Genomic DNA, 14388 nt, shown 5'->3' on the forward strand with positions numbered 1-14388 from the left:
ATAAGTGTATTTATTAAGAATAATAAGAACCAGGGTCCTCACTATCAGGGCAAAGAATTACAAACACGGAAAGGAAAAAAGCTAAAATGAATTTTGTAGTCTTTGGAATTGGAGGTTATCTGTATGGCTCATGGTTTTCAATATACAAATAGACAGGAAATAAATACAGATGTTAACGTGGGTCTGTGTACAGAATATCTGTCTATATCTATGTATCTGTATCTATATCAAATACCTATTTATGTATATACATGTATCTCTGGCTCTGTCTAATAAGAGGGCCAGGAAGTAGCCATCTTCCTCCTCTTCCTCCCCAAACAGCAGATGAGTACATTTAGCACCTAGAACTTGGTTTCTAAATTTTATTCTCCACTAAAAGGAACCATGGTTCCTTGGAGAAATGGTTGATTCCAGGACTGGGACAGGGAAATGAGATGATGAGCCTGGTATATCTCATTGTGCCAAAAAATAAAAAAAAAAGAAAGATGGATGTTAAATGCATACAGGAGCCAGCTTGAAAGGGTCCCCACTGCCCATGTGTGGGACAATCTGAGCATCAGACTAAATCACGATAGTAACAGAGTAAAGCTCTTTAAATAAAACAGGACAACACAAGTCTATACTGATATAAATAAATAAAATGAGTAAGTTGAAAGTTTGATGAGGAACATTACAGTTACATAGTTTTAAAGCATCTCCCCTGAAGATATTTATAACAAAGGGAAAAAAGTAATTTTACCGTGGAGAAGCCTGGGAGGAACTATCTTAAAGTGACCAAAGTAAATATAGCCAATAAAGGACAAAACTGAGTGTCAACTGATAGGATGCAATGAAAACATACACTGCATCGATTTTGTGATATTTCTGCCAAAGCTGGGTAACCTGCATTTGATCATGAGGAATAATCAGAAAAAAACCAAATTAGGGACATTCTAAAAGTAACCAGTCTGTAAATTCTAAAAGAGTCAAGGTCATGAAATGCTTTGGCTGTGGAACTTCCCTTCTGAAGAGACTAAAGAGACACGACAACTAAAGATGACGCTAATTCTGAAATGAATCCTTTCATTAGGTATCCTTCAGTAAAGGATAAAACTGGACAACTGGTGACATTTGAATGGGACCTGAGATTTAAATGGCAGTAATGAATCAATGTTAATTTTCTGATTTTAACGATCATATTGCGGTTATATAGGAGAATGTCCTTGTTTACAGGAAATCACACTAAAGAATTAGGGAGTGACAGGGCATCAAATTGGCAGCTTACTGTCAAATGGTTAAAGAAAAAACTCTGTTTAATATATTTGCAATATTTTCAATGCCAAGTATGAGGCTGTTTTTAAAATACATCTTTTTTTTTTTTTGCGGTACGCGGGCCTCTCACTGTTGTGGCCTCTCCCGCTGGGGAGCACAGGCTCCGGACACACAGGCTCAGCGGCCATGGCTCACAGGCCCAGCCGCTCCGCAGCATGTGGGATCTTCCCAAACCGGGGCACGAACCTGTGACCCCTGCATCGGCAGGTAGACTCTTAACCACTGCGCCACCAGGGAAGCCCTACATCTCTTTTTTTAATTAATTAATTTATTTTTAGCTGCATTGGGCCTTCATTGCTGTGCGCGGGCTTTCCCTCTAGTTGCGGTGAGCGGAGACTACTCTTCCTTGTGGCGCGCAGGCTTATTGCAGTGGCTTCTCTTGTTGCAGCACACGTGCTCTAGATGCGCAGGCTTCAGTAGCTGTGGCGTGCGGGCTCTAGAGCACAGGCTCAATAGTTGTGGCACAGGGGCTTAGCTGCTCCACGGCATGTGGGATCTTCCCGGACCAGGGCTCGAACCCATGTCCCCTACATTGGCAGGCGAATTCTTAACCGCTGTGCCACCAGGGAAACCCAAAATACATTTCTTCATACCTATTCATAATGAAGTCAAAAAACTAGGAACAGAAGGGAACTTCCTCAACCTGATAAAGGGTATCTATGAAAGAGCCACAGCTGGCAACATAATTAAAGGTGAAAGACTGTTTTCACCCTAAGATCAAGAACAAGACAAGGATGTCCACTCTTGACATTTCTATTCAACACTGTACTTGAAGGTTCTAGCCAGGCCAATTAGGAAAGAAAATGAAATAAAAGGAATCCAAATTGGAAAGGAAGAAGTAAAACCAGCTCTTTTCACAGAAGACATAATCCTGTATATAGAAAACAAAAAATCAACTGTACTTCTCTATAATAGCAATGTACAAACTAAAATTGCAATAAGAAAACAAGTCCATTTACAATAGCATCAAAAAATGAAACAGAAATAAATTTAACAAGGAAGTAGAAAACATATACAGTGCAAACTGCAAAACGCTGTTGTAAGTAATTAAAGCAGATCTAAATAAATGGAAAGAACTCCATATTCATGGATTAGAAGATTTAATATCTTTAAGATAGCAATACTCCCCACAGAGATCAAAATCCCATCTGGTTGCTTCTTTGCAGATATTGACAAGCTCGTCCTAAAATTTGTATGGAAATGCAAGGGACCCAGGATTGTCAAAACAATCTTGAAAAATAAGAATGAAGATGGAGGACTCACACATCCTGACTTCAAAACTTACAATAAAGCTATAGTAATCAAAGTAGTGTGGTCTGGATAAGGACAGACTTACATATTAATAGAATAGATTGAAACCCTCACCCTTACAATCAACTGATTTCTGACAAGGATACCAAAACAATTCAATGGGGGAAAGAATAGTCTTTCCAACAAATGGTGCTGGGACAATCAGGCATCCACAGGCAAAAAGATGAAGCTGGACTCCTACCTTACACCATACACAAAAATTAACTCAAAACAGATCAAAGGCCTAAATGTAAGAGCTAAAACAATAAAACTCTTAGAAGGAAACATAAGGGTAATAATGTATTAGCCATCAGCAGAGCACACAAAAACCACCGAGTAGCCCTAGGGAAGAAAGGAAGGTGGGAAAACTTTCACCAACCAAATAAAGAAGGAAAAAAGAAAGCTAATGTTTGTTTTCATTTCTTCTTGTTTGAAAAGCAAAATCTCAAATGCACTTGCTCCATAAAAACAAATCTTTTAAGTTCAATTAAAAACAAAGGATTTCATTCTTTTTTATGGCTGAGTAATACTACATTTTGTGTGTATGTGTGTGTGTGTGTGTCTTTGTGTGTGTGTACACCACATCATCTTTATCCACTCATTTACTGATGGGCACTTAGGTTACTTCCACATCTTGGCTATTGTAAATAATGCTGCAATGATCACAGGACTCCATATATCTTTTTGAATTAATGTTTTCATTTTCTTCAGATACATACCCAGAAGTGGAATTGCTGGATCATATGGTAGTTCTATTTTCAATATTTTGAGGAACCTTCATACTGTTTTCCACAGTGGCTGCACCAATTTACATCCCCACCAATAGTGCACAAGGGTTCTCTTTTCTCCACATCCTAACACTTCTTTGTTGTCTTTTTGATAATAGCCATCCTGACAGATGTGAGGTGAGATCTCATTGTGGTTTTGATTTATTTCCCTGACGATTAGTGATGAGCATCTTTTCATGTGCCTGTTGGCCATCTTTATGTCTTCTTTGGAAAAAATATCTATTAGATTCTCTGCCCATTTTTTTCTTTTAGATTTTTTTTTGATGTAGACCATTTTTAAACTTTTTATTGAATTTGTTACAATATTGCTTCTCTTTTATGTTTTGGTTTTTTGGCCCCGAGGCATGTGGGATCTTAGCTCCCCAACCAGGGATTGAACCCACACCCCTTGCACTGGACGGCGAAGTCTTAACCACTGGACTGCCAGGGAAGTCCCTCTCTGCCCATTTTTTGATTGGGTTGTTTATTTTCATGTTGAGTTGTATGAGTTCTTTGTATATTTTGGATATTAACCCCTTATCAGATATATCATTTCATCGTAGCATGATTTACAATAGCCAAGTTATAAAATAATCCAAGTGCACAGCAATAGATGAATAAAGATGTGAGAGATACATGTGTGTATGTGTGTGTGTCTATGTGTGTGTGTGTGTGTGTGTGTGTGTATATATATATATATATATATATATCAAACAATGGAATATTACTCAACCATAAAAAAGAATGGAATCTTGTCATTTGCAACAACATGGATGGACCTAGAGGGTATTAGGTTAAGTGAAATAAGTCAGAGAGACAAATACTGTATGATTTCACTTGTATGTGGAATCTAACAAACAGAACAAATGAACAAACAAACAAACAGATACAGAGAACAAACAGGTGGTTGCCAGAGGGGAGGGGGCTGGGGAGGAGAGAAATAGGTGAGGGAGATTAAGAAGTACAAACTCCCAGTTACAAAATAAATGAGTGATGGGTATAAAATATACAGTGTGGGGAATATATTCAATAATTATGTAATATCTTTGTATGATGAGAGATGGTAACTAAACTTATCATGGTGATCATTTTGAAATGTACAGAAATATCAAATTGCTATATTGTGTAACAGGAACTAACATAGTGTTATAGGTAAATTATACTTCAAGAACAAACAGGGATCCCCTGGTGGTCCAGTGGTTAAGACTCCTCACTCCCAACACAGGGGGCCCAGCTTCAATCCCTGGTTAGGGAACTAGATCCCGCATGCCACAACCAAAGATTCCACATACTGCAACTAAAGATCCCGCATGCGGCAACAAAGACCCCTCATACTGCAACTAAAGACCCGGCGCAGCCAAATAAATAAATAAAATATTTAAAAAAAAAACAAAACTCCTAGGAAAAGAGGTCAGATTTGTGGTTACCAGAGGTGGAGGGATAGGGGAAGGGAGAATTGGATGAAGGCAGTCAAAAGGTACAAACTTCCAGTTATGAGATAAATAAGTACCGGGAATGTAATGTACAACATGATAAATATAATTAACACTGTTCTATGCTATATATGAAAGTTGTTAAGAGAGTAAATCCAAGAGTTCACATCACGAGGAAAAATATTTTTTTCTATTTCTTTAATTTTGTATCTATATAGATGATGGATGTTCAGTAAACGTACCGTAGTAATCATTTCAGGATGTATGTAAGTCAAATCATTATGTTGTACACCTAAGACTTACACCATGCTGTATGCCAATTAGATCTCAATAAAACTGCAAGAAAAAAAATAAAATGGAAATACACAAAGAACAATCAAAAGAAAGGGGAGAAAAAGAAAAGCTATATGTCCATTTTTTTGTCAAAGTTCTGCAAAGGGTCTCTTCAAAAATTTGTTGCTTTAACCATTTGCTAAAATGATCTGCAAAATCATTTAATTCTCAAGTATTTAGAATCCTACAACTCTAGAGCTGGATGGAAGAGTGGAAGCCATTCAGATCATCTTTCTCAATTTTGTAGATTTATTTTACAAATATGTAGATTCATACAAAAACCCAAATCTACACTTTTCTGTTTAGGAAATCATTAGAAGACCTTTAAAAAGTTATCTCCCATGTGCTCTCTTTCTCAAGAAGTTACTGGAATACATGTTTCAAATATACCATATATCTTTTGAATGAAGAAGCAAACCAAGATAGAACAAAATATGAGATTCAGGAAATTCATTATAGGAGAGAAACAAAGGGAAATTCCAGGCAACCACTTTACAGCAGGCCTGGAGCAAAACTAGTTCAGACTGCAGCTCAGGGGAAAGTGTCTGGAGGGAAAGTCTCCAAGGAAAAAATATGGAATCAATAGATCATTTAATAAGTTTGGTCATGTGAGAAATTGTACTAAGTGGCTATGGAAGCAACTGGGAAGAAGCAGAAATAAGTAAACAGAAAATGACAAAAGGCAAAAACAAAAATATGAACAAGAAAAAGAATGTCATCAGATTACACTACTTAGCCTGGCAGTGAATAATATTTGCAAAGGCATAATAATATAAATACTGAAGACTGCTATATCCAAAATCTGTGATATAACTAGTTTGGTAAGATGGAGCAAGAAGGAAGGATAAGGGAAGAGAATTAAATCTTTATTACCGTAAAAACAAATCAACAGATAATACCTAAAATTAAGAAATCAAGGAATAACAGTATTAGCATATTATTTGGAAATATTAAAATAAATTTCAAAATAAATAGCTTAAAGAGTTGAATGTGGGGACTTCCTTGGCGGTCCAGTGGTTAAGACTCTGCCCTTCCACTGCAGGGGACGCAGGTTCCATCCCTGGTTGGGGAACTAAGATCCCTGCATACAGCGCAGTGCAGCCCCCTCCCCACAAAAAAAGTTGAATGTGGTTGCCTCTGGGAGCAGGGAACTGCTGTTTTTGCTGTAAACCTTTTAGTACTATTTAACTCTTAAAACTCTGCCTGTATTACTTTGGTAAATATAAAAATTAATTTTTAAAACCAGCCATGTATTAAATAGACTCATTTAAGTTTTCCCTTAAAAGGCAGAATGTTGGGCTTCCCTGGTGGCGCAGTGGTTGAGAGTCCGCCTGCCGATGCAGGGCACACGGGTTCGTGCCCCGGTCCGGGAAGATCCCACATGCCGCGGAGCCATGGCCGCTGAGCCTGCGCGTCCGGAGCCTTTGCTCCACAACGGGAGAGGCCACACAGTGTAGAGGCCCGTGTACCACACACACAAAAAAAAGGCAGAATGTTTGACTTTTAGCATATATGTAGTAGGTCATGTGTTCTTCAGAAAATAAATCACCAGTGCAAGTACTGAATTCAGAATCTCATTCCTTAAGAATCTCAATTACACATTAGGTTTGCCCCACAAGCCATTTTTTTTGTATTTAATAGAAGAAAACAAAAACAAAAACAAATGAGTTGCAGGGCCCATTATGCTAGTCACTGAATTGCTGGATATTTTTTATCCAGTTACTACTGCAAGTGAACTTGGATCCCTTGAGGCAAAAAGCTCCATAATAAGCAGTATTATCTTCCTCATAAACTGATCTTGAGTGAGACTTTGTTGCTATACTACAAAGGCAACTATACAGCTATTTAAAAAATTAAAACTATTAAAAAGCACCGATTACAAACATTGATATGTATCACATGAGCTGTCAAAGGAATATTCTTTATTATATATCACTTCATAAAACAATTATACAATCTCTACTGCCAGCAACTCAATTATACTAGCATCATGACTCCAACTGATGATGAGAAACTGCCTATTCTCAGAGCCAAAGTACAGCAAGAGAGCAAGGCAAAATCCCTTCTGAGGTTCTAACAGAGATTAGAGCTTTTAAAAATATAAGGTCTCAGATTCATGGAGTTGGGAGGAACTTGAAAGATGATCTGGTCCAGCACCCACAACCACGCGGCCAAGCTCATGGCAGACCAGGACCAGAATCCAGTTGAACTGAGTCTTTGTACAATATGTAGAGCCTTTTTCCACCCCACTGTCCTGTCCCTTATGTCCTATCCCTTTTCAAACCAACGTAGTTCCTACGAATAACTCAGACCTGCAAGAAATCTTGGAAATACACTACCACCTCTAATTTCTTTATAAGAGACACACACACAAATACTAATTACTGGCTACACTGACATTAGGAGAATGGAAATGGCAAACTGTAAGCAAAAACTGAATTATGTTTATGGTTAGGGCTTCCTACTTCCAGGAGCCTGTGTCCCCGTCAAATTCATCCAACAAATAATGGACTCCTACTATGTGCCAGACACTGTGCTAGGTGCCAGGGATACCATTACAGGGACCCTTGCTCCTTCAGAGCTCCTGCCCCCAAATATAACTCTACATGTCCTAAAATAAAGTAGCCTGTAACACTGGGCAAAGGATCATGATGATTTTTTTAAAAAATAAATTTATTTGTTTTATTTTATTTATTTTTGGCTACGTTGGGTCTTCGAAAGCTGCGCAAGTGCTTTCTCTAGTCATGGCAAGCAGGGGCTACTCTTCATTTCAGTGCGTGGGCTTCTCACTGCGGTGGCTTCTCTTGTTGCAGAGCACGGGCTCTAGGCATGTGGGCTTCAGTAGTTGTGGCACATGGGCTCAATACTTGTGGCCTGCTGAACCTAGAGCGCAGGCTCAGTAGTTGTGGCACACGGGCTTAGCTGCTCTGCGGCATGTGGGATCTTCCCGGACCAGGGCTCAAACCCGTGTCCCCTGCATTGGCAGGCGGATTGTTAACCGCTGCGCCACCGGGAAGTCCCATCATGATTTTTTAATTGAACTCTTCCCTGAGCTACCAATCCACAAACTGGATCATCATTTTGGTTCTCTTCCTGGATGTTTAAGGACTGCTCAGTCTGGTCCACTGTCCTGAGGGGCCTCGAGTTATCCAACTTCCCAATAGAGCCAGCTCTTGAAGTGCCAACCTGACTGCACTGCTGTGCTCTACCGCTGCACCTGACCAACCTGTTCTCTTGGTATGCCTTTAGAACACCAGCCACCCAACAGGCAGCACCGACATCTCACCTGCCTGGACTTCTTCCCACTGCCTGCAGCTGAATCTCCCCACAACAGCCTTCTCTACCCTGCTGGTCCCTCCTAGCTAATTTCAAAGTCACGCAGGCCCAAGTCCTTAGGCCTCTGATTCCTCCAGCTCCCCCCATACCCAGTCAAAGCTGCTGAATCTTCTTTCACACATATCTTCTGCAGACATTCTCCTTTCCTTGTTATTTGCACTACTACTTTATCCTCTGTCGATCTCTGACTGCATTTCAACTGTGCTTCCAAAAATAGCCAGATTAATTGTCCACAATCACAGCTTACATGTCACTACTACTCAAAAGGTATCTGAGGCTATTTCCTTTACGATACAATCTCACTGTGCCTTGATTATACTGTGAATTGAACAATATACACATCTAAGCCTTTGCTAATACCATCCCTTCTATCTAAAATATTCTTTCTCTTCCCCTTCTCTGTTGACCCAAATTTTATACTCCCTTCAAAGGCATTTGCCTACCATATTCTCTGTGAAGCCCTCCCTGATCTCACTGCTGGAAGAGCATTCTGAGCAGAGGGACAACAGTGCAAATAATCTGAGCAAGAGCGACTCAAGCAAGACCAGTGCAACTGGATGAGGTGAGAGCATTTTGGAAACAAAATCAGAGAGGTAATGCAAGGCCAGACGCCACAGGGTCCTCTTAACCGTTATAAGGACTTTAAGTCTGAACAAAATGGGGATCAACTGCAAGGTTTTCTATATTCCCTACAAAGATGTATGACTTGGATTTCAAAAAGATCATGTTGCCAGTGGTGACAAGAGCAGGTTATATGTAGAGTGGCAGGTGCAGAAGCGAGGAAACTGGTTAAGAGGCTATTATAGTAATCTGGGTAAAAGGGTGATTAGAACCAGGGTGGTGGCAGTGAGAAGAGTCTGAATCTGGATGTATATGCTGACTGGATGAGGGCTATGAGAACAATAAAGGAGTTAAGGATGATTCCAAGTTGTTAGCCTAAACAAGTGGAAGAGCAGAGATGTTACTACCTGAGATAAGGGAGAAGACGGTGGCAGGAGCAGGTTTTGAGGTAGAAGATTTGGTGACAGGTTTTGGACATGATCAGTTTAAGATGTATATCAGGGGCTTCCCTGGTGGCGAAGTGGCTGAGAATCCGCCTGCCAATGAAGGGGACATGGGTTCAAACCCTGGTCCGGGAAGATCCCACATGCCACAGAGCAACTAAGCCCGTGTGCCACACTACTAAAGCCCGAGTGCCACAGCTATTGAAGCCTGCACACCGAGAGCCTGTGCTCCACGACGAAGGGGAGCCCCCACTTGTCGCTAAAGAAAGCTCGTGCCCAGCAACGAAGACCCAAAAAATGTGCAAAAAAAAAGGATGTATATCAGACATACAAAGGAAAATGTTGAGTAGAAGTTTATTACTTAAATCTGAAATTCAGGGGAGAGGTTCTGACTACCGATACACATTTGGGAATTGCCCAAATACAGATCAAGCCAGTTTCATAAAACTTCTGTGATGACGGGTATATTCTATATCTGCACTGCCCCATTTGGCAGCCACAAGCCACATATGACTTGAAATGTGGACAGGGTGACTGAGGAACTGAATCGTTAATTTTAGTTAATTTACAGTTAAATAAGCACATGTGGTAAGTGGCTACAATTTGGACGAAACACATACATGTGATTGGATGAGAACCCTGGTGAGTGTAGGTAGAGAAGATTGGGTACTGGGGCAAGCCTACCACATGGATTATTTGTGATAGGAAAAAAAAAAACCCTCAAATCTCCATTAACAACAGAATAAAAAAATAATTAGTGACATTTTCACATAAGATTGTCTTTCAACAGTGAACACATACATCTATGTGAATGAATCTCAAAAACACTGTTAAATGAAAAATAGTAACTCAGAGAAGAAAATTTTCCATAAAGGTCAACAACAGACAAAACTAAACAATGTACTGTTTAGGAATACATTAAGATTGATAAAGCAATAAAGAAAAATCAAGGGAATTTATATCCAAATTCATCATCTCTTCAGGGGATGGTGAGCACAAAGGGCTTCAAAGTTACCAGAAATTTCCTAAACTAGATGGTGGGTACACAGGTGTTCATTTTGTTATTCTTCGTTGTCCTATACACTCTGGCATGTATAATATTAAATAATTAAAAGAGTAAAAAATTATGAGGCAGTATATGGTTAAATGTAAAATGGGTATTTCAAAATATCTTAAAATCATTAAGTTCAGAAAAAGGAAAGATAACTGTGTGGCCTGTATAAGGTCTAGAAAGGACAGGTTGAGTCATATAAAGAAAAGAGGGAAAGGCATTCTAGAATGGGAATCAACAGGTCATGTACAAGAATCAGTAAATTAGTGAGTCTGACCAGAGAAGAATGAAGTTAGGTTGAAAAGTTGGGCTAAGACCAGCTTATGAGATGCTTAAATGCTGGGTCAAGAAGTTTGGACTTGATCTTGAAATAGTGCGTAACCACTGATGGTGTCTAAACAAGACAACAGCAGTGATAAGCATCAACTAATAGGAAAATAGGAGGCTGGAAAAATCAGTTATGAAACCTGAAGATGTGAGATGTCAGGGAAGATTTATTATGGCCTGAACTAGGATCCTGATGGATAATCAAGTTTACTCCAAGAAACTTTAAGATGAAAGATTGAAGGGAGTTTGGTATTGGGAACAGGCAGTGAAGGGAAAAGAGAGATTCATAGATTACTCCAATTTTCAAGCTAAACTGAGAAAATGATAACACCAACATATGCAAAACTAGGAAATTAAACAGAGAAAACCAGTGTTGAAGGAAGACCATTAATTCATTCATGGGATAAATATGTCAAGCAGTGTGATATCTTCCCCTCAGGGATCAGCCTGTGAGTCCTACTTTTTTCTTTCTTTCTTTTTTTTTTAGTTACATACTTTTAATGGGCAAAGAGAAAGTATACAGTTCTTTGGGAAGAATAAAAGCTTTTATATCTTTTAACTCTATAAGAATTTTATAAGTACCATTTTATTTTATTTATTTTTAAATTTATGTTATCTATTTATTTATGGCTGCATTGGGTCTTCATTGCTGTGTGTGGGCTTTCTCTAATTGCAGTGAGTGGGGGCTACTCTTCATTGTGGTGTGCGGGCTTCTCATTGTGGTGGCTTCTCTTGTCACGGAGCACGGGCTCTAGGCGCACGGGCTTCATTAGTTGTGGCACGCGGGCTCAGTAGTTGTGGCTCATGGGCTCTAGAGTGCAGGCTCAGTAGTTGTGGCGCATGGTCTTAGTTGCTCCGTGGCATGTGGGATCTTCCCGGACCAGGGCTCAAACCCGTGTCCACTGCATTAGCAGGCGGATTCTTAACCACTGTGCCACCAGCGAGGCCCAGTACCATTTTAAAAGAAGAGTACTGTGGGGACTTCCCTGGTGGTCCAGTGGCTAAGACTCCACAGTCCCAATGCAGGGGTCCTGGGTTCCATTCCTGGTCAGGGAACTAGATCCCACATGTGTGCCGCAACTAAAGGTCCTGCATGCCTCAATGAAGACCTGGTGGAGCCAAATAAATAAATATTTTTTTAAAAAAAAGAAAAGAGGAAAACATGATCTACTAATTTTTAGAAAAAGAGTACTGTGAAAATAATACTGAGTTGCTTTTCAAAATAAATTGAAAGAAGGAACAGAACACAAAAATGGAGATGTTCAGTGAAAGGTCAGAGGTGAAGGAATGGACGAGTCACTACATGACTGAATGCTCCTTGAGGACAGAATTTATAACTGACTGTCTTTGCATCCCCCACAGCAATGAGCACAGTGAGTGATCACTACAGAACAGACATTCAAGTAAGGCTGAATGAACAGACAGAAGAGTGAGGGCAGACTGAAGACAAGCCAGTTAGGAAGACCCTACCCGAGCCTTCAGAACCCAACATACCTTAGAGGATCTAACCCTATGGAAAGAGAGTTTAGCCTTCTCACCCTGGCTGAAAGGTAGGCTGAGCCTTTGGTACCTGTTTAGGAGATCTAAAATACCAACAGGAAAACGGAAAGGAAACCCATTCTCAAGGAAACATACACTGAACTTCTGCTCCCCACATTACTCCCTAATGAGACCGTGCCCAACTCTAACCTTTAAGGCAGATAGGCAGAATGTAACTTTTTATGTGTGTGGCTAACGCTAAAGATATTCAAGGGCATCCGGTCCTTTTAAATTGTTAAAAGACATTGTTCTGGTTAAAAGTGGTTTAAAAGCCTGAATCTTAATAGGTAGCCCACCCAGCCAACCACCGTTTCTTAAGCCTGTAGAACAGAGAAATGCAAAGTAGAGCTACCTGCAAAGTGAGATGACTGATGCTCAGGTGTTTCAAGTGGTTGCCAGGAACTGGGCTATTACCTCCAGGTTCCCCTAGGTTCAGATGATTCTGCAGAGCTCCCGCTTATCCAATATGGCTGAACAGAGAACAATGAGGCTGCTTTTTAAATGAACTGATCTTATACAAATGCTGTAAGACCACTCCTTTCTCAAGAGGTTAGAACAGGAAACGAATGCCCAAACACTGGCAAAGGCAGTATAAAATAACAGGTAAGAGCTCAGGCTCTGGCACCAGACAGACACAGGTTAAATCCCAGCTCTTCCAGTAAGTAGCTATGTAACCATCTCAGTTAACGCATTCTTCCTACTATGTAGAGTAGGATTGAGTACCTTCCTTAAGATCGGAATATATGGTAACTTCCGGGGTTAGTGTGTTCCTTCCTAAAACTACACCCTGATCCCTTTGATTGGACCTGCATTTTCCTTACTAGCCTCAGCCACTAATTTTTAGTGTAGAGCTTTCTAAATGGTTGATCTCATTTATTACGCTTTGAGTCTCGAATTTCCCTCTCTGAGAACCACCATATTTTGAAGCTCTGGTTGTTCAACCCATGCCCTGGACTTCATCAATGAAAGTGAAGAACAGTGGCAGAAAACCATAGAGAAAAGTGAATTGTAAGTTGAACATATAAACCTTTTAGTTGTATAAAACTTAAAATTGATGCTTTCTTTAAAGTCACAAATTCTGTACACTGGAGATAAGGTGGAGTGAAACACAGCCTATTAGCAACAATTTTAAAAAGTGTTCTGATATGAAGGAGGCCCAGGGAGGTACCCCGCCTATGCTCAGCACCTCCACTTCCCTTTCTAAACTCAGGGATCTTTTTGCATGTTGTAGTGGATTCTGGGGTGTAGTAGGAAACAAGAGGGAAAAGAAGTTCCACAGATTCTTCATTTGCATTAGGCCTCCTTTAGTACCATTACTACTATCCTAGTTCAGGCAGTAAAGACTAAGGCCCAACCAGTTTCTCTGCCTCAGGCCTCTCCACTCTCTTACAATCCTGCACACAGCTACCAAACTAATTTCCTAAACAACCAGTTTCATTAGATCACTTCCCACCTCAAAAACTCCTAATGGCTCCCTACCAATTATTAACCAGAAAAAGCCCAACTAAAATCCAAAGGTCAAGCTAGCATTATCCTACTTTTATAACACAGGACTTGTTTCTTCCTAATTCCCCCAAGGAAATTCTCTAAGGCTCCGACTAATCTGCTCACCGTCCTCCCAACACAGACAGGCTAACCTGTACACCTAGGTAGGATTACACCCACCTTCTGCCTTTCCTTCAAAGGTCAGCCCAGACCCCCTCCTCTATCTTTGTCCCGCACCATGCTCCTAAAACACATCCCGCGCAGCTTCTGACCCTCTCAGTTGGCTATGCTCTCGTGGCATCTCAATCCGCTCCAGCCATTATGAAGGCAGACCATATTACACAGAGGGTCATCACTGTACCCTGCACTTATTAGGTCCCAGATATTTGTTAAACCAGACGAAGAGTTCAAATAATGTACCTAAGTAGGGCAAGACAATACTGCCCATCTTTGCCAATTCCTCTTTATTCACAGTAAAGGGTATTCAGCGTTCGCTACAACGCTGAAATTTT

The 14388-nt window shown here is 40.2% G+C and overlaps 1 protein-coding gene across 5 annotated transcripts in view; it reads right to left on the minus strand.

Moving 5' to 3' along the window:
• IDE (insulin degrading enzyme) overlaps positions 1 to 14388 on the minus strand; it is a 123919-nt gene that overhangs the window by 94157 nt on the left and 15374 nt on the right. The window lies entirely within an intron of this gene.

The sequence above is a fragment of the Phocoena sinus genome, chromosome 16, assembly GCF_008692025.1.
Source record: "Phocoena sinus isolate mPhoSin1 chromosome 16, mPhoSin1.pri, whole genome shotgun sequence".
Taxonomy (NCBI): Eukaryota; Metazoa; Chordata; class Mammalia; order Artiodactyla; family Phocoenidae; genus Phocoena; species Phocoena sinus.